Source organism: Daktulosphaira vitifoliae, unplaced genomic scaffold, assembly GCF_025091365.1.
Source record: "Daktulosphaira vitifoliae isolate Bord-2020 unplaced genomic scaffold, ASM2509136v1 Scaffold_3, whole genome shotgun sequence".
In the NCBI taxonomy this organism is placed as follows: domain Eukaryota; kingdom Metazoa; phylum Arthropoda; class Insecta; order Hemiptera; family Phylloxeridae; genus Daktulosphaira; species Daktulosphaira vitifoliae.
In genome coordinates this window covers 31,300,552-31,322,488 of record NW_026099574.1, presented here as the reverse complement: position 1 = coordinate 31,322,488, position 21,937 = coordinate 31,300,552, and the positions used below count along the sequence as shown (strand labels likewise).

The 21,937-nt window shown below is 24.4% G+C and overlaps 1 protein-coding gene across 2 annotated transcripts in view; it reads right to left on the bottom strand.

Annotated features, from left to right (window-relative positions):
* The window catches only part of LOC126902823 (uncharacterized), a 113,453-nt gene that overhangs the window by 77,563 nt on the left and 13,953 nt on the right, over positions 1–21,937 (bottom strand). The window lies entirely within an intron of this gene.

Below are 21,937 nucleotides of genomic sequence, written 5' to 3'. Positions count from 1 at the left end.
ATTTTTCAATAGGTCTATATAGTTTGGTTGGTAATGCGTTGTGTCCCAGTGAATATCAATCATATAGTAAGATTTCGTCCATAAGTGTCAATGAAGGGCTCTAGGAAACTAGACCCCCCATAAAGTTACTATTTCCCCTCTCTCAAAACACAAAATAATATTATATATTGTCATAAAATATAGTTTTAAGGGGACAAGAACGATCAATATAAAACAGTAATATTTTGTATGAATTACTTTTCTGAATAAAATAAATAAAATATGAACGTATCATTATAAAGTTTTTATAAATTATTATAGAACTACACAAATTATAACTATAAACAAAAGGTGTGTACTATTTGTCTATAACATGAAGTATAATAGTAATAAAAATCTACAACATTGACTTGATTTTATAGTTTTTAAAAACTAAAGTTTTCAAGAATATAGGTATAAGAAGTTTAAAAAACTTGAGTCTATAAGTGAACAAAGCTATTTAAGTTTCGATACTAAGCTAAAAAGCTTTTCTCATCATAGCATGATGATATTTCTTTATTGGCTCTCACACTTTTGGTATTTCAATTATATTATATAGACAACTTTATAAATAAAAACATCTTCTAAGTTCTTTATCATAAAAAATTTAAAATACTAGTTTAAAAAGTTTTTAAATTTTCATTTGTTTTTTTAACGCCGGATTTCGAAAATCCTGAAGTTTCAATATATATAAATATATTTGTACTATCTATGAAAACAAATATTCGTAAAGTTTTCTTCTTAGTATACTTATCAGAAAACTTAATGTCTATTGACATGGATTGTCAATATGTGAAATTTTATAAATACAGATTGATTGTTTAACTAAAACTTCATGATATGTCTATATAAATATAAAACATAATATAATTTCTTTCTTTTTAGTATCCTACGTACTATAATTTCCAGAAAACAATTAGGTCCTATCAACCGTCTATCCCACTTAAATTTTTAAAAAACGAAATATTTTTTAAATGTAATCATTTATATTTAATCAACTTTCAAACTTAAAATACATTAGTATTTTTATAATAAAACGAGGGATAGTAGTATAGTTTATTAATGTCTAGAGATAAAAATAAACAGAACAGTACTTTATCGCCAGTCTTTAAAATCAAGAATTAATAATTTCAATAAGACTAGTCAAAAAGTTGTTATCTACAAGTCATTTTCGTAGATGGATCATTTTCCGTTTATAAATTGTTTTCTTCCAATGTTTATATTTAAACAATCAAAGTTGATAAAATATATTAATATATTATAATAATTATTTTTATTTAAAAAAAAACCTAAAAACTACTCATTGACTGATAAATTATTAATTTAAATTTTCATTTACAATAGTCAGTTGAATTTACATCAAAAGTATTATTAGTATCAGAAGCTATTATTTCATATTAAAAAATATATTCTTAATAAAATTATTAGATCTTTTGGAAAACTACACCTTAATAAATTAACGATAATTTTAAAAGAAAAATTAATTACATCTCAAAAAAAAAAGTACATCATATTTTTAGATTGTGTTGTCAATGTATAAGATTTAGTTATTTTCTATTTAAATTATAGTATATCAGTATTATCTTTTCAAAAATATTTAAATCTTAAATTTTTTTTTAGAAGTTTAGTTAAACTTTTTTCCTTGTAATAATTTTTACTCTAAAAATTAATAATCCTAAACATAATTAACATATTCGATGAACACAACATCGATTTGGTAAAACGTTTTTGTACCATTCGTGTTTATATTTACTATTTATAAACTGAATTAAAATATAACTATTTATTTAGTAAAGTACACAGTATTTACTTAGTAACATTTAAGATTTTTATCCTTAAGCATTTATAAATCGCACTACTCCTCTTGTATTAATAGAAAAGTGCTAATAACTGCCAAAATACTAGCTCAAAAGTAATTATCGAAGAATCATTTTCTAAAAAGATTTAAAAACAAATTATGTGAGGAAGAACGGGTGACTACATTTTTTATAATTATAAAATGTAGGATACCATTAACTTCCGAAAAAAAATACTGTATATTATATTTTTAAAGTAATAACGTAAAATATAGTTAAGCAATTGTCCTATTCAATAAATAAAATACTAACCTATCTACCCACCTATTATTTGTATAGCCATAATTTAATATAAACAGATTATATTAATGCTGACCATTGAATTTGGAATATTTTTTACATATTACAAACGTGTTTTATTACAAAAATTAAGTTGATCATTTGTTAAGAATGAAATGTATAAAAATAAAAATAAAAGTTATAATTATAATGATATATATGATAAAGAAAATAACTACTGATAAAAATTTTGTTTCTTTTTTTATTTTTATAAATTAAATTTTAATCGTAAAATAAATGTTAAACTTTTCTCTTTTGTAAGAATTTTAATTCAATAATTAAGGTTTTAATTAAAACGATTTAGCAAATCAAAATTTTAAAAAGTTTATGTTAGACAATAGTAAAGATATTGTGAGTGAACTTTGATTAATTATTGATTAACAGTTAATTATACAATATTATCTTTTGGACAAATACAAAACTTATCAAAATTACTTAAAATCATCAATCATATAGTTAATTTTTTTAACATTAAATAGTGTCGGCTTTAATAAAAATAAAAACATTAACTCACTTTTGTTATTTAAAGAAATTAATGTTTTCGGAAATACAATTTTTTGGGATAGATAATATAAAACATACCATAAACATAAAAAGTATTAACATCAATGCTTTAGGATTATACAAGAGAGCATATATAAAAATTTCATCGTTTGTTCATAATTTTATTTCAAAATAGTAAGTTTTTGTTTTACAGCTAATTAAATAATATTTCAAATCAAAAATCATTTTACTGGGTAATAAAGTAAATTCAATGAAATATAGAAAAAATAGCTTTTAAAATTCTAATAAATCTAATATTTATATGTTTGTTTAATAAGCATACATATACGAAAACAATTCAGTTATTATATTTATCAAGTATAAATTTCTTAATTTTTAAATATTTTCATAATACTGAATGATACACGAAATTATTGTTGAGTAAAGAATGGCAGTCTCTAATACATTGTCCTATTAGCTAAATTGATTATATATGACATGTTCGATCGTGTTCGCAAGTTGTCAACTGTTAACCTTTCCACAACGAACATCCATCTCGTCCTAATTATTATGTTCGCACACTTCTAACGCCTCTAATCGACAGTTGATCGGTTAACTTGCCGTTCTACATATTCTCTTGTAACCACCATTTATCACAGTTATAATTCGTTTAAAAAAAAGTCACCCTATAGTTTTGGTCGCTGATGATTTTGTGTTTAATAAACAAATGGTAAATTTATTTATGCTTGCCAGTTGTCTCACAAAATATACGCCGCCACACTTAACATTTGTTCCGTCACATCATTAAGAACGATACATCTACTCCAATTAACCAGCCATGTTGGCCTCATGACTCATATTCAGTTCGCCATTGCTATTCAGAAAATATTTATTTTCAAATTATATTTGTGTAATTGAAAAACATTGTGGGTATTTACCAATGGGTTTATTTACTTACCCGAAATTTGGTTAAATGTTTTTTTAATAGACGGAACCCCTATCATAAGTTATCTCGATTCTTTAAAGTAACCACGTTTCAAAATAAACTAACTATAGTGTTTCGTTTCATTTCACTAGAAATAATTCACGATAATCCAGTTATACATAAAGTTGTAGGAATACTAAATAATATTGAAACATTTATTACTTACGGATGTATTCCAGAATCATTAATAACACACACAGAAGAAATAGATTTCCAAACAAAATTTCAATTGAAAAAAATAATAATTTTAAAAAATTAACACCTGGCAGCGCATTTTTTAAATCCATATCAAAAAGGTAAATTATATCATCAGTTCAACAAATAGATGCTCTTGAGTTTATTAAATAAGTAGATGACAGTATGGGGCCAAACGTTATGAATGACCTGTCTGATTACCAATCTTGTAAAGAAATTTAGTCAAAGCCTTTTCTATGGAAAAATAATGATTCAATAGAACTAATAAAGTGGTGGAGACAATAGGGCTAAGCATAGCTTTATCAACAGTATCAATATAAATATAATAATCCAAGAAAAATTTGTAGCTACAGAAAGAAATTTTAATACATTTTCTTGGGTACATTCAAAAAAAAAAAAAATAGGTTGAACACTATAAGGACAGAAATGTACAATAGCTCATAACTATAAGTTGAAAAATTTTAAAATCAATCAAAGAAAAATATAACATCTAGAGGTCCTGTTTCTAACTTAGAATCAGATAAAAATTTCTCACACCATGGAATATACGGTTTCAATCAGTCAAAAAACATTTGAACAAAGATCATACAATGCTAATAGTGATTACCAGTCATTACCAGAAATGAACCTGAAAGTGATGTTAATACCTATTCAATAGATAAATGACCTAGTATTCATTATTACTAATTTTTTTATTTAAAAGACTGGAAGAACTCATTTTTTATTTTATAACGGTAATGTTTATGTATTATTATTTTAGATTATTTAAAGTTTTAATATTTTTAATTTATATGACTAAATTGACATATTTTTTTTTCATGAAAATATGCATTCAAGTATTATAAGTATTAATGTTTTAATTTATATGACTGTAAGCTTATTTTTATTTAAAAGTTTATTTATAATATTGTGTCTTCATAAAAACAAAATAGGTTTTGTTTTCTTATTGATAATGTAAAAATAAACCATATACCAATTATGTATATTTTAAAACAAAACTTCTACATATTGATTTTTAATAAAAATAATTTTTACAAAGTTTGCTCAACTTAACTGGGTTTTATTTTATTTACCGGGCATTTACTCATCAATAGTATGTAAGTTACCCCTACTCTTTATATTTAAGATGTACATTTAAAATTTATATTTAAAACTTAATATGTTTCATTACATTTATAATCAGAAATCAGATGTATCTATTTTCACTTCTCTTTTCTCCTAAAAGAAATAAAATCCTTGAATCCTCCTAAGATTTTGAAAGTGTGTAACAAGAGCCCAGTTTCCTTAAAACCCTTCGTTAAATCTATCCATGAATGTGAATAAATAATTGAGTAATTATAAAATTTGTAAATAAAAAAAACGTAAAATAAACTACGTCACATGAGTACTAAAGTATTCAATCCAAATTTTCGCAAACGATTAAAATGTATTCCATTTTCGAAACCCAATTGATTTGTTAACAATTTTTTAGTTTTATTGATAATAACTTTTTTTTATAGTAACTATAGTGTAACCATAATGATTCATTCAAATTTTTTTTATAAATAATATTTATTAAATGATATAAAATTATTGAATCCGTTCAAGAATCCGTTCTTTATTAATGTTGAAATTTTACCATACATAACAAATGTATGAATTGATTTAATTGCTGTGATTGTAAATATGTATTTTTTATGCACTTGTAAACTAATTTGTGTTAGATAAGCTTTTGTACTTTTAGTTGATAAAAATTTTAAAATTTAACACATAAAATAAAGTAGAAAGTTAAAAATGTTTTTCTGTTTTTTCTGTTTGTGCTATACAGTATGTTCGTAAATAAGAAAACATATCAATTGTTATAAATAATGAGAACAAAAGAAACCCGTTTCCTTACTTACTGAATACCCTATATAGGATGCTATAATTTATTAGTCGACAATATTTGTACAGAGGAATGACTATTTTAATGATACATAAATTAGAAAAAAACAAAATATAAATTGTCAGAGGCAACTGACAAAGAGATCATAAAACCAATAGAATAATATTGCAAGTAGAAAATGTATATTTGACATAACAAAGACATTATAAAACATTTAAAACGCTGCAGGGTTACAGCATAAATGCATTTAAAATTAAGGTAACTACGTCGAAATCTTTCCAAGTTCACTTGATGGTTTTTATCTAATCTCTTTGTGGCCGTTTAAAGCTAGTATCAAAATTGGATTACTTTAATAACATACTTTTGTCATAAACTTAATTTACGTAAACTGCAGACTTTTCGTGTAAATTTTAAAACAACATAGTTTTAAGTCGCTTAAACATATCTGGAGGAGGAACTTATAAAGTAGGTATAATAAATTTTAGAAAACTTATATAGTTTCTACCATCCTAATTATTTCAAACTTTAATGCGGTAACTGAAAAGTATATTGTTATTTGTTGCATACTACCTCGATGGTATACACTACTATGTTAACAACTTTATTATATACTGAAAATTATCTAAATTATTTTTATACTTAAAATGTAAATTCAATAATGAAATAATTTTCAAATGTTTAAATTAATGTTTATTCTTTCTCAGTAGAATGTATTTTCTATAACCTATTATAGAAAATAATCTAAATAGATTATTATATTAAAAATTGATATTCCAGTTTTCAAAGATAAAAAAGTAAATAAAAACCAAAAATAATTATTAAATAGACAAACAACGTTAAATTTACAAGAATAATCCTTTTTAACGATACTAGTATTGAAAAAAAATAAAACCTTTTCCTAATACTGACATCGCAAAATACCATAGATTTAAACATTGCCATTTACTAACTTTAATAGCAATGATGATGTTAAGGTAGATCAATGTACTATTGTCGTGATGGTGGAATGGAGGGTAACGGGTGTCATGGGCTCTTTGAAGAGGATTTCTTAATCGAGTCTCAATAATGGTTGGATATATTCGTGAGTCATGTCTATGTGGCGTTTCCATTGATTAAGAAAATACTATTGTTCATTAAGTTGAAAAGCAACGAAACATTGTGTATAGTAAAACTATAAGCCTTTAGTTAACTGATAATAGAAATAGATACGTTATTAACTTTGAAATCTTATGGTTTCTATAGGTACATCTTGATTCTTAAGTCTCGTGACATTGTCAAGTAGACTGAACAATGACTACAATTCTATAGAGAAACATTCAAACTTATTGCAAAGTTGTATCTTGAGTACAAATTGTAACAACATGTTAATGATTTTACATTACTGTAGCCTAAAGTGTAATACTAATTCTGTTCTCCATATAATTTATGGAGCATACATACAAGTTCATAATTAAAACAACATAAATATTTAAACTAACTATAAACATTTTAAATTAAATTAAATGTTCATACAATATGGGGTTTAACGTGCTAAAATACATTTGTTAAATTTTACGAGCTGAGCTCTTAAAAGTCACTTTTAATACCTATTATATTGTAATATTACTAAGCGTGATTTTAAAAAACTAACCTGCACAACACTAAGCGCTAGTAGCCTTTTAAATCACTTAATAGCTGTTTAAGTCATTAAACAGCTAGAATAATATAGTAATATTGAGAAAAAGAAGACAGTTTTTATAGCTGTTAATAGTATAGTCATTGGTAAATCATTCACGGATATTATTTTGTAAGATACTACACGAAAAAAATATTATAACTGATTTCTTTTGATTATCACTTTTAAAGATATATAAATTATGTAAGTTTATAATTAATAAAATAAAGTTAAAAGTTTTTTTTTATTTATACAAACAACAAATGATAAATTATAATAAGAATGACTTTGTTCATTATTTTTTTATTTAAATATTTCAAATTTACCTTAGAATGGTAAGCATATATAATATAATTATATAATTAAACAAAATTATAATGTTTAATGAAATTGTATCTTAATGTATATTACTCCTTGACTATTCTAATTAAACAAATTATTAATAAACTAGAAAAGTTGTAAATAACACATAGTCATTTAATTTGTAATTACAAGGCGACGCATTAGGTGGTTGACCAATATTTAAAAAATTAACATTTTATTGATCAAAATATACTATATACAAGTTCTATCAAAAAATGATTTATTATTAAAACTAAAATAAGTTTTAATTGTATAAAAAAAATTTCTTGAAAACAAATAAGTAAAAAAGGTTCTATGCGTATTCAATATTTACATGATTTATTTAGTAAATCAGCAATTCCAAAAATGTTTACGATTGTCATTGTCTGCATAATAGCTAATGACATAAATTGTAATAAGAGATTCATGAGAAACACAAAACGTTTATTCAGAAATTAAGACGTTATTTTTTTATTTCACTACTATTTTTTAAAAAAGAAATAAAGCCTAAAAATATTAAGTTGTACAATGAGTAAATGTTAATATGTTATAATAATGTTAATATAATACTAATAAAAATTTTAATTTTTACTTCAAGAAAATAAATTTCACTAACAATAAAAATTTGAAATATTAATACATTTCATAACATAAAAATTATAAATATATATTATATTATATTATAATTAATATATAATTATAATTGTACATTTTTGTTAATTTTTTTACATTGAATTCAAAAATAAATTTAGTACAAAATACTAAATTCCATTTAGAGGAAAAATATAATTAAATGCTTCGGCTCAACTGAAATGTCGGTGAGGTATTACTATTGATGAGCACGTTTCAAGATTATTGAATTCTGAAACGTGCTCACATGCTGAACACAGTAGATTCAATAACGACGATCCTTTTTTTTTTATGGGCTAAAAACAACAATAATACAAGTCTCGGTTTGTACAACAAAATTGAAAAGGATTTGTAAGTTTAAAATTAAAAAAATGACTATTTCCGACAACTGTGATATATAAAAAAATACTATTTAATGTATATACATTCACAAAAAAAGTGAGAATTTTATTAAAACTACCTCATATTTTTATTAAGATTGTTTACATATTTCAATAATTACAACTGCATAAAACACAAATTTAAATATTTATCATTCATTGAAATAACTACAAACTTAACAATATTTTAAAATGTGAAAATACTATTATAAGGTTCAAAGAAAAAGTATAGACAAGAAACACCAGAATTTTACAGACCAACAATTCTTTTCAAAAAGTGATTTATGTACGTGGAATTTTCTTTAATAAAAACTTTATTGACACAAGTATATTGACATATTTAAAAACAATATATTTTAAAAACTTTTAGAGAAGTTTTTGGAGGTAAACTTAAAAATGTATAAAGTATCAATTTATTTACTTTTTATTTAAACATATATTTTAAATTATTATTAAAAGTTTTGAGCATTTAAGAAGGAAGAAAATTGTGAAGCAATACCCTTTTTTTCATCTACATCATAACAATCGCCACTAAAGGGTAAAATTAGAGTAACATATCATTTACAACATACAGCATGTACGTATACATGTATAGCATATCTCTGTTTTATATTTTAAGGATTTATTAAAGCTAAAATTAACTGTAAAATATTAATTTAGAAAGATTTGACAAAATCATTCCTTTTAGATTTTTCCGTAAGCTCGTAAAAATCTCATTACTGCACTCCTTTTTCTCTAAATTTTATTCATTAGTGTAATATGTTTACGCTTTAAAAACATTTCAATTTAAAGTTTTGTCAAGTTCATATTAAAAACCTCAAAATCAGAAATTTGAAAACAAAATTGTTTTGACACGTGTGATAAATATTGAATTTTTCAAGTTAAAATTAAAGATTACTATAATTTATCAGATCGTTAATGTACGACCATTTAACGAGTTAAGCAACATTGAATAATGTCATGATTATTTTATGACAAAACTTATCGATCTTAAAAAACTAATAAAAATTGTTTAATTATGCACTTTTTTCTTTTATCGAGTAAAAGAATGAATCTTTTTTGTTAGACACAGCGGTGGAACAACTCATTATATATGCCTCTGGATAAGGCTACGAGGGAGGATAGATATAATTAAAATCGAATTGTTTATCGGAATTGATCACTCCTAAAAAGACTGATCGATATCGATTTGAAATTGCCGTTAGAACGGTGTTGGCTTTTGTTCCGTCCTTCTGCCGTTGACCGTGCTAAAGTGCACGTGTTCTTATTTTTTTTATTATTATTATTTTCAATGATGAAATAAAGCCGCCAACGGCAAAAAGCCAGATCTTTTCGGCGAAGCATTCAGATCATCAGATAGGTCTCTTCGGAGACCGGGTATTGTTCTTTATAATTATATTTATGTTATAAGCTGTGTTTTCAATAATTATTTTATTTAATTATAAATTTATTGTTATTTATGTGTGGAGATCACATGTTTTCTCTTTCTCTAGCCAACGCTAAGTAGCAAGTGTCCTGACTTCTCCAAACGTTTTTCATTAATTTCCGATTAACAATAACGGATGTGTTCCAATACAGTCTATGATGTTTATTATATTACTTCATTTTGTTTATATATTTTATATTATTATTGTTGTCAGCTTTTCTTTATAGACATGGATTTTGATACATTTATATTTTTATCCATGTCTAACTCATTTTTTTTTTTCAAAAATTAAATTAAACTTCCTTTTAATCTTAACTATAAAATTTTTTTTATATTGCGCAAGTAACCTAAGTACTCGTGTGTATTTTATTATTGTTTCTTAATCTACACATGCTACGGTAGTAATTTATATTTAACGGCAATTAACTTAACTTAAAAATAAATGTAACCTTTAATCCAGTAATCATATTGGATAGGTGTGACATCTCGCCTAGATAGTGCCGGTCCTGGTTATCATAGCTAGTTGTTATGAAAGGGACAAACCACGTTGTTACTGTAGTCTAAGAAAAATGGTGTGGTAAAAAGTTATATTAAGGCAAAACAAGTCAACAAATAAATTCTTTATAATGCAGTCGGGTAGATAAAAAAATATGAAAACAACAAAAAGTACAATTTTAAATAAAATATCTGTCAGTAACTTTAATATTTCAAAATAGTATTAGTAAAAATGTTTTCTCAAAGTCTAAAAGCCTTCGAGGTGTAAAAAGTATATAGCTTAAAACATAAAATTGCAATATTTGGTCACAAATATTATACAGTAAGAATTGCATGGAAATAAAAGTGTAGTAGCTAAAAAATGTTCAATACGAAAGAATAAATAGTTAAAAACATACAAAATCTTATATTTTTCTTTTGAAATTATTTTTAACTCATATACATATAACGTTTTAAAAAGTATTTGCAATTATTTTTAAATGTTTGCTTTCAATTATATATAATATATTAATATATATAGTAATTTTAATGACGCTATATTATAAAAGCTCTCTGTAACTAGTTATCATGGATTTTTTTGTCAACTTCAAGAAGATCCATGTTATTCAAATGAATTACATACACGATAAATTTACATTTTCCAAGTCTCTCTAAGAAAAATATTCTGCGTATTAAAATTAGTATTCATTATCTGTGGTATGATGTCTAATTGAAACGAAAGATCTTTGTGTATTTTTCATTAAAAATAGTGAGAAATTAATTTAAATTCTGTCCACACTATATTATATAATTCGCAAGTTTATAAAACAACTTTCTTGTACACTAATGTTTCTTTGAAATCCAATTTAGAAATTATCCCATTTTTAAATTGAAAAAAAAAAAACATTTTATGATTGAACAACGCTACTTAATGAGTTTTAATTTAACTAACTTAGCTAAAGTTAGGATTTGTGAGTTATTTAAACAAACATTATTCGTACATTGTTTTATTTAATATCAAACAAACAATTGTACAATATTTACCTATCAAATATTTTATCTAAAATGTATTTAATTTTATTTAAAAGTATATTTTAGTTAAAACTTTAGATTTATCTAAAATTATATTTTTACAATTGTAATTAAAAATAATATTAATAATTTAAATGTTGTTTACTCATAGAATAACAAAAGAAATATTATTATTAGTGTTACATAATTTATTTTTTTAAATTGATGAAATGAAAACGACCATGTATATAAACAAGTTTTTTATTGATAATTCGTAAGTACTTACAACTGTGCAAGCAAAACCACATAAAAGTTTTATCAACGTACGTTACGTTACTTTAGTTGACAGCCGTTTACAATGTAACATATTAACATGTGTAAATAAAATATATACCTTATTCAATACCGTAATTATTTACCCTTCGCAAACTCGGGTTTAAATTTACTATCCTAATAAATTGTTAGTAAACCATAAAAATCCTAATAAATGTAAAAATGGATTTTTTATTAAAATATCAATATAATTTTTTGTTGGATAATATACCATCTATTAAGTATAATTTAAACAAATTTACACTTGTTATTAAAAAAAGGGAAAATATTTTGTTTGGATGTAGATAATCATAATTGTATTTTTTTTTATTATTATCAAAAACAAATAGTTAGATAGACAAAAAAAAAATATTATGCTTAAAGAATCTTTTTACATCAATATTTTATTTGTTTCAAGACATTTTTTCATTAAACTATTTGTACAAATGAGTAATAATACATAAAATTATATAAATGTGATTTCATGTTACTTTATTTAAAATTAACTATTAGAAGCAGTATTTTACTATGTACAAATTAGTAAGGTTTTCATAATTTTGAATATCTAAAATCTTGTTCAAATACTTATATCTAACGAGAAAAAGGAGTAAATTTCTAAAAATATAAAATTGTGAATACATAGATTTATTGGTACTTATGTATTACAATTTAACTTTATTCAAAAAGAAAATATAAAACCGAATATTTTTTAAGTCAATCAATAACATTTATTGACTAGTTGAATCGCTCTTTAGAGAAATGATGGAAGTTCAATATATCAAACTAGTAAAAAATAGTAAAACACTATTTTTAAATAATTATTAGCGTGTGTTATTTTAAAACTAAGATAACCAAGTAAAAGTACTTGATAATATCATTGAGTTAATAAATCAAAAAATAATAATAACCTCTTTTCAGCTTTAGGGGACGCGATTAAGAGCTTTTGAATCGTGTCATTTCTACAATGCATAATGTTCTGTGAAGTATAAATATATAAATAACTAGAGTAAGTTTACACCTAGAAATATTGGAAAACACAAGATAAATATATATTCCAATGTGCACGTAGTCATCAAAAACGTATTTCTAAATTTTGAAATTATCGAGCTTTTAAAAATGTTTGAAATTTACGTGTTATCCATTAAAAAAACCTAATGTAATTGAAAATTTATTGCAATTATATGATTAACGTTGTTTCTCAAATAAATAGTATAATCAGTGGCGTCTCGTGAGTGATGTTGGTAGAGAGAAATAGGTATAAATATTGTTAAATTAAATATAACAAAATAAAACACAATACACATATTATTATTTTAAAGGTCGACGTAAAATATAGAAATGAAAATAAGAATAATAGCGATTATACTATTATAAGAACCGATAACGAAGAGCTTACACGCAGTTAATTCTAAAAATAAATTGCCCAATTAGTAACATACTAATATTTTACCGTATAGACGACTCTGCCAGACGTCCAAACACTGCTCATGTATGTACCTATCCGCATATACACCTGGTATCTGAAGGAAACAACTTAAATGTTCGCAACAATTGTATTATAACTATTTTATTATTTAACAATTTGTATTCTTAATAAAAAATATTTTTAAAAATGTAGAATTAAGAATATACAATTAATTTTCTTCTTTTAATTAATTTTAGTAGGGGTTGCGAATGTCTCGTCGTCCAAACCACGAGCCGCCGCTGAGTACAATGTATTTTACTGTAATCGTGGTTTTATTGATAATTTTTACTCAAATACAAGTCTAGAGCTATTTTTTTTACTAGAAACTTATCAAATGACACATGATTTTTCACAATAATTTTAAGTCTGTGCATATTATAATAATTTATAATTTTGATAAAATACCTGAACTACGTGGTTATTAAAAGGTTCAAGTTGAATTTTTCACAACAAATTTTTAGTTATTTAAACAAAAAAATATTTAAAATTATTAATTTTTTTTTTTACACGTTATTAAAAATTAGATTAATTATTACAATATACGAGCAATGTTTACATAATATAATAAGTAATAAAACTGGAAATAAGTATGAATAGAATATTAACCTAAGATCTGGAATTTTTTCTATTTCCTGACGTTATAGTAACTGTTAATGGAGTTATTTACTAATACCGTCATCTAGTATAATCATTCTGCTACAATTCTTACAGCTTGTTAGGTTTTACGTGTTGGCATTGTAATATGGTATGACAAAACTTGAAACATTAAAGCGCCGAAGTGTACAAAACAGCGACGGCATCACACTTTATGGTTAGCAACGTTTACCTGATTTAAAGTAGAACCGTCAAAACTCTGGTTTATAGTTCCAAAATACAGTACAGCATGTTGTACAGCATTATCAAATTTATTATACAGACATGCGTTTCGACAGTATTTGTTTGTAACAAATTAAAAAAATTGAAGGGACATAAGTGGATAGTAGGAACAAATTCTGAGCTATTTCCGGAGCATATTTAAGAAAAATTAAATAAAGTGTACTATTACTTATTACTATTATTTTATAAACAAAACTAATCATTCCTACTTCGTTCCATCTTCTCTTGTCCAAAACAAAAGTTTTCTAATAAAAATACTAGATGCTGATATACTTTAACAGTTATTTTATACTTTATAAAGTACTTAGCTTATATAATACTTTTTGCATTATTGTAACACTTCATTTTAACCTTGCTATATTCAAAATGAAATAGACTATGGTGTACATAGGAAAAGGGAATTTTCGAAAACAAACATCGTACTACTTCGTTGTTCTACATGCGTCAATCGGTCTCCTTGGCGCCATAGATGACAATGTGTGTCCGCCTGCCATCATATAAATATTAAAAATATTCCGTAGACAATTAACATATATTAAATTAGGGTATACATTAAAATATAAAAATTAATTTTATAAGTGAATTTATGGTTTATTAAAAAATTTGTTTTATAAATATTGATTTAATTATTTATAGCCAATTATTTAAATCGACATTTAAAAAAAAAGTGTTCACAGTGAGAAGACATACACTAATATTATAAAAAATGGCAACTCTTGTAAATTTTTACAAAAAACAAATTTCTTAAAAAATATAACATTTTATTATTATATAATTGTTGTTATTGATATACTGGAACAAATATAGCGGCAATTCATATAACTATTAAATAATTACAACTTGACATTTTACATGTTTTTAAAATAATTTTTACATTCTACTTTCAAACTAATCTAAATCAAAAATGTTCCTATATTTTTTTCTCTTTAAAAAATAAACAAAAACAAAACTTTGCATTGATCTATATAATTGAAAAAAATATAGATGTAAAATAAAATTTTTATTTTAGAAGAGACTAAAATAAATTGATGGATTAATTATTCATCGAGGAATTTAAGTTTGGCAAAATCTGATAATGCTTTTTTTTTATTACATTTTAAAATTTGAGTAATATATCATAGATATATAATTTAAATTATAATATCTAAAAGTTAAATCTAAGGTAACTATTACTTATTACTTTAACAATATTTATTATTAATAATAGCTTAATTCATCCCGTTACCGAGGTATATTAACACATAATTTATTTTTAAAGTTTCAATCTCTAGTCAGTAGGGCGCAGCCGAAGCTCACTCCTTTATTGACAACAATATTCATCTTTAATATAAAATAATGAACAGAAAAAAGTTTTAAAATATGGAATTTTGCAGATATTTTCACTATGTCCCCTTTCCAACTACCATTGCAAAATACTGATTTCGTCCCTATCAGTAGATATATATAATATAAAATTATGGTAAAATATGTGTGCCAAATTAAATTCTATGTGATTTTGAGTAAAGTTTTATCACTCTATCTAAAATATTATTGATACGAGAGCAAAAACTGTTTAAAAATGTGTCAATTAACCCTAGTCTTCCATAATGACATTTTTCTTTCAAAATTATGTACGGTAAAACGGTCATATTTTTATAAAATAACTATCTCATGATTGTTAAAAAAATTGCTAGAATTTATTTGGGTTAAATACATAAATAATCAATTCATGGTACGTTGAATTAAAATTGATAATACTGTTTAATAATGCAAATTCATCATCATTATAAAATAGCTATCCTAAATTCTTTATTAAGATATGATAAACAAAAACACTAATTAATCACACCAAACTAATTTTAGAATTTATTTAAAATTTTTGAGAAATTCATAACTTACACAAATAGATATAATAAAAATAATAGATTTTGTATTAATAGATGTTATTTATTATTTTCTATAAAAATATGTTAAGAGTTGGTAACATTATATTAATACTCTGTGTTTCTCACATAAATTACAAACACTGATTAGAGCTTAGTCTCTTTAGTATAGGCCACGGAGACAAAAGCCTACAGCTGCACGAATAACATTTTATATAGGAGCGGTTTTACATACATTTTTTTTATTTATTAAAAATTGACATTAAATTTTAGTTTTAATGGCGTGACTAATTTTTATACAATTTTTTAGATCGCTCCTGAGCGCTAATAATACGACAATTTATATATTTTGAATTAGTTTTATTTATTATCATCGGAGTGTAACGCAACAGAATGTTTTCCTTCATTCTCCTTTATATCATAACGAAAAACAATATTTGTTATTGTAAAATAACTTAAAAAATTGCCAAAGTCTGAATAATGTACTATTCAAATATAAGATAATATTCTTGGTGGATTATCGAATTCATCAGAATGTTTTCTAATATATGTCATCATACACATAATATTATCTATTTAGAGAATACTAAGGAGGTATAGTATGAAAAAAAAGCGTAATAGAGATTCATAATAATTATGAATCTCTAAAATTAAAAATTAAAAATTAAAATCTCTAAGTTTAAAATTATTTTAAATTTCATATGCAACAGAAAGATATGAAAAATTCTAACAATGGATTTAACATACTGAGATAAATTTACAACAAAATTTAGTGCAGGTTACTACTTTGTTCAGTTAAATTAAATACACCTGATAAGATAAAGTGCACATACAACCTAGTTAAATTTCCTTTCATAAAAATAGATTGTTAGATTTATTCTCTATATTGATGTGTATATATTTGTTATATCGATAAACTAATTCATCAAATCCAAATATCTAGTATCTTCTTTAATTTTTCGTAATTGTTTTCCTTAATATTATCGTTCGTTGTAAATAATTAAAATGCAACGTTTAAAGTTTTTGTCTTCGTTTAATTTATCGTACCAACAGTGGCATATTTAATTAAAAATGTATAACAATGTTCAGGAAGGCCTAAGCGTTCGTTTATAAAAATATGTTTTAAAACATGGCCTAATAATTCACTTCAAACGGGTCAATATTTTTATGGAACCTATTATACAAGACATGAATTTTTTGATTCTTTTGGGCTTCATGTTTTTTTTATTTCACATAATCTAACGCTCTAAAGCGAGACATGCTTACCACGATACGCTTGTCTCAAAATGTTTCCCTAGACAGTTGTTTGTGTTTTTTTTTAAACAAAGTACTGAATGGGTATTACTTTATATTTCCAACAACAGACCATTTCCTGGTTATCTCTGAACCGTTATTACAAATGAAACACAGTGACTATGGCTATTACAACTCCATAAATGTTGGTAAACGAACGAATACTTTTAAACTTGGCCAATTTATGACGTCTTTATTAAATTTTAATACTTGTAACAAAAGAAAATATCCACGTATTGCTCTGTTAAAAATTAAAATATTGCATCAGATTATCTTTCAACCAAGTGTAGAAACTACGAAAACATTTTGGTAAGATTACGCGTTTAAAACAAGTGATGTCTAAACAAACAGAATTTTAATCGAAAAGAAGGGTGTAAAGTGGTGAGTAAAAATATAAAAACGAATTTCCAAGAAAACGTGTCACTTTCATTTCAAAAATCTTCATTCAGATACGCAGACATCCATTTTAAAATACGATCAAATTTGAAAACATATTTAAGAGCAATATGTAATAAGTACATAATTACACATACAAACACTTAACTGGATATCAAACTACAACCATAGTTCAATGTCTCATTTAATTAATGCAAGCATTTAAATTAAATATATTTAAAATAACATGGCCTTATGAACATCTTATATAAGTTGAATTTTTAAATCATAAAAATTATTGACGTTTATTTTTCTTTAAAGACATAATTATACTGCCATTTTTTGAGAATTAATATTTTACTTAGCTCGAAATACATACAGCTTGGTTTAGGAGATTAAACAATGATATAATGACTGTTCTGGCTTATGTAGTATAATTAAGAAAAGTTTATAATGTAAGTAGATAACACGTTAATTATCACCAGACATTGACTGTAATTACAAACGCAAAATTATTGCGGAAAATCTACTAAAAAAATCTAAAAACAATAAATAAATGTACACTACGATTATATCAACATTTATAAAAAGGTCATATAAACAATATATTATGTCTTCATACAATATTTAATTTATGATTACTATTATATTATATTATAATGAACTTATTGATAGCAATCAAACCAAGAAATATATATATCTTAATTTTAAACAAAATAATTAAATTCCAACAATTTTCATAGTCTTACGATGAATGAACGTATGTATTCTCACACACAAAAATGTCCTAGCTGTGTTCCTGTCTTATAATGTTTCCGAAAAATATGAAAACCTATATTTTTCAAGAAAAATGTTTCGTCTAGTAAATATTGTTACCCTTGATCGAAAATTGTATTTGCAGAACGCATGAAAAAAACTCAGTACAATCAAAACACCATATAGTGAGAACTCAACATAATAGTCTGGTATAGATTAAAATTTAACAGTGACTATCATTGCGATTGTAAAATATTTTGATGCTACCACAAATATAAAACACTAAATATTAAAGAACATTCTACAAATTTTTACTTAAACTAAAATTATGTAAAGAAAACAAGTCGTTTAAAGGTTTGATTTTTTAATCATAACTTACACATAAAAAAAACCAGCACAGGGGGGTCGCGGCACAGTTGGTTATANTTAAACTAAAATTATGTAAAGAAAACAAGTCGTTTAAAGGTTTGATTTTTTAATCATAACTTACACATAAAAAAAACCAGCACGGGGGGGTCGCGGCACAGTGGTGAAGTGGTGAAGTGGTATAGATGGATCAAGTATAATGATATCTGACAGTGATTAAAATCACTATAAAAAAAAAACGCTTCGATGCAAATCTTTAGATAGTGTTTAATTTTAAAAAATTGGTGGATTATTCCAAAAGCTTCATAAACTGCTAGTTCCTTATTAATATCCTGATTAAGATAAAGTATGTCGAATGAAAAAGGGATTATTAAAAAATAGTATTTCCCATAAAAAAATTATATTGATCAATACACTTTTCAATAAGTTATAGCATTATAAAGTTAAAAATGTAAAAAATAAAATTGAGAATTTTCACACAATAATAGCATTTGGTAGCCATTTTCACCGTGAAGACAAAATAAAGTCCGAAATTTTTTTTTTACATAATAAAGTAGATTACATTAGCTTTAATTTAATATATATATAAAAGTGTCAGACTTTCCGGAACACTTTCAAAATTTAAGTTGAAAAAGTCAATTTTTTGTGAAAAAGTTGTCATTTTGAATCCCCCCCTGTAGGCAGGTAAAAAGTCAGATTTATAAAAAAAATATACCAAATGATAGGTAAAGACATCATGCATCTACAAAAAAAAGAATTATATTGATCCATACATCTTTCGAGAAGTTATAGCATTATAAAGTTAAAAATATAAAAAAGAATTTTTTTACAAAAATCGTATTTTTTTTATTAAGTTTAATGTCTGTTTTCACCATGAAGATAAAATAAAGTCCGAAATTTTTTTTTACCATTATAAAGTATATTACATTAGCTTTAATTTAAGATATATATAAAAGTGTCAGACCTTCCGGAACACTTTCAAAAGTTACGTTGAAAAAGTTCTACTTTCTATATGCATTTTTATGTTTTGAATCCCCCCTGTATTTAGGGAAATGGTCCGATTTAAAAAAACAGTATGTCGAATGAAAGATCTATATAAATACTACTTCTCATAAAAAAATTGTAATGATTCATACATTTTTCAAAAAGTTATAGCATAATAAAGTTAAAAATGGAAAATACAAAATCGAAAATTTTCACACAAAAATAGCATTCGGTAGCCATTTTCACCATGAAGATAAGATAAAGTCCGAAATTTTTTTTTTTCATGATAAAGCATATTACATTAGCTTTAATTTAAGATATATATAAAAGTGTCAGACCTTCCGGAACATTTTCAAAATTTAAGTTAAAAAAATTAATTTTTTGTGAAAAAGTTGTCATTTTAAATCCCCCCTTGTGGGCAGGTTAAGGGTTAAATTTATGAAAAAAATATACCAAATGAAAGGTAATGATATTATGCATCTATATAAAAAAGAATTATATTGATATGTTTATTTTTGAAAAAGTTATGGCACTTTTAAGTAAAAAAAATTGAAAAAATTTCGAAAATTAGCGATTTTTAAATTTGTAATTTTTTTGGAGGTTTCCCCCATTTACGGGGAACGAGGGAATTTTTTTCAATTTTTAAGGGTAATGTCTTCGACTAGATACGATTTGTGATCTTTTGACGTATCATTAAAAGAAATCGGTTCGGTGAGAGCTGAGAAAAAGTGGTAACAGACACAAAAAAAAACACATCTTAGTAAAACCAATACCTTCTCAGCTTCGCATTGAAGCTAAAATTAAATGTGATTTAAGTTTAAATGATAAAATCTTTTTGGAACATTTCTAAAAATTGGAAAGAAAAAATATGTCGTATTGGTATTTTCGCTTCGATGCGAAGCTGAGAAGGTTTTGGTTTTACTAAGATGTGTTTTTTTATGTGTCTGTTACTACTTTTTCTCAGCCCTCACCGAACCGATTTCTTTTAATGATACGTCAAAAGATCACAAATCGTATCTAGTCGAAGACATTACCCTCAAAACTTGAAAAAAATTCCTTCGTTCCACGTAAATGGGGGAAACGTCCAAAAAAATTACAAATTTAAAAATCGCTAATTTTTTCAATTTTTTAAATTTTTTTTACTTAAAATTACTATAACTTTTTTAAAAATAACCAAATCAATATAATTTTTTTATATAGATGCATGATATCATTACCTTTCATTTGGTATATTTTTTTTTTATATCTGACCCTTTAACTGCCCACAGGAGGGGATTTAAAATAACAACTTTTTCAAAAAAATTAATTTTTTCAACTTGACTTTTGAAAATGTTCCGGAAAGTCTGACACTTTTATATATATCTTAAATTAAAGCAAATGTAATATACTTTATCATGAAAAAAAAAAAATTTCGGACTTTATTTTATCTTCACGATGAAAATGGCTACCGAATGCTATTTTTGTGTGAAAATTTTCGATTTTGTATTTTACATTTTTAACTTTATTATGCTATAACTTTTTGAAAAATGTATGGATCAATACAATTTTTTTATAAGAAATAAAATTTTTAATAATCCCTTTTTTATTCGACATTACTTCATCTTAATCAGGATATTAATAAGGAACTAGCAGATCATGTAGCTTTGGAATAATCCACCAATTTTTTTAAAATTAAACACTATCTAAAGATTTGCATCGAAGCGTTTTTTTTTTTTATAGTGATTTTAATCACTGTCAAACATCATTATAATTGATCCAACTATGTCACGTCACCACTGTGCCGCAACCCCCCAGTGCTGGGTTTTTTTTTTTTAACTTGACATTAAAGAAAAATGTTTTTTACAATACAATAAGTTTAAAATATGTATACAGTGGTTCCAAAAACTATAGGCAAAAGTTTATTAGGGTTTTCCAAAACTTTAAATCAATTTTTGAAATGTAAAGTATTACATAATAAAGTCATTTAACTAATACAGAAACAGAATATAACAATAAAAAATGACATTTGCACAATAGAATAAGTTATAGATAAATACAGTCAAAAGTAGTAA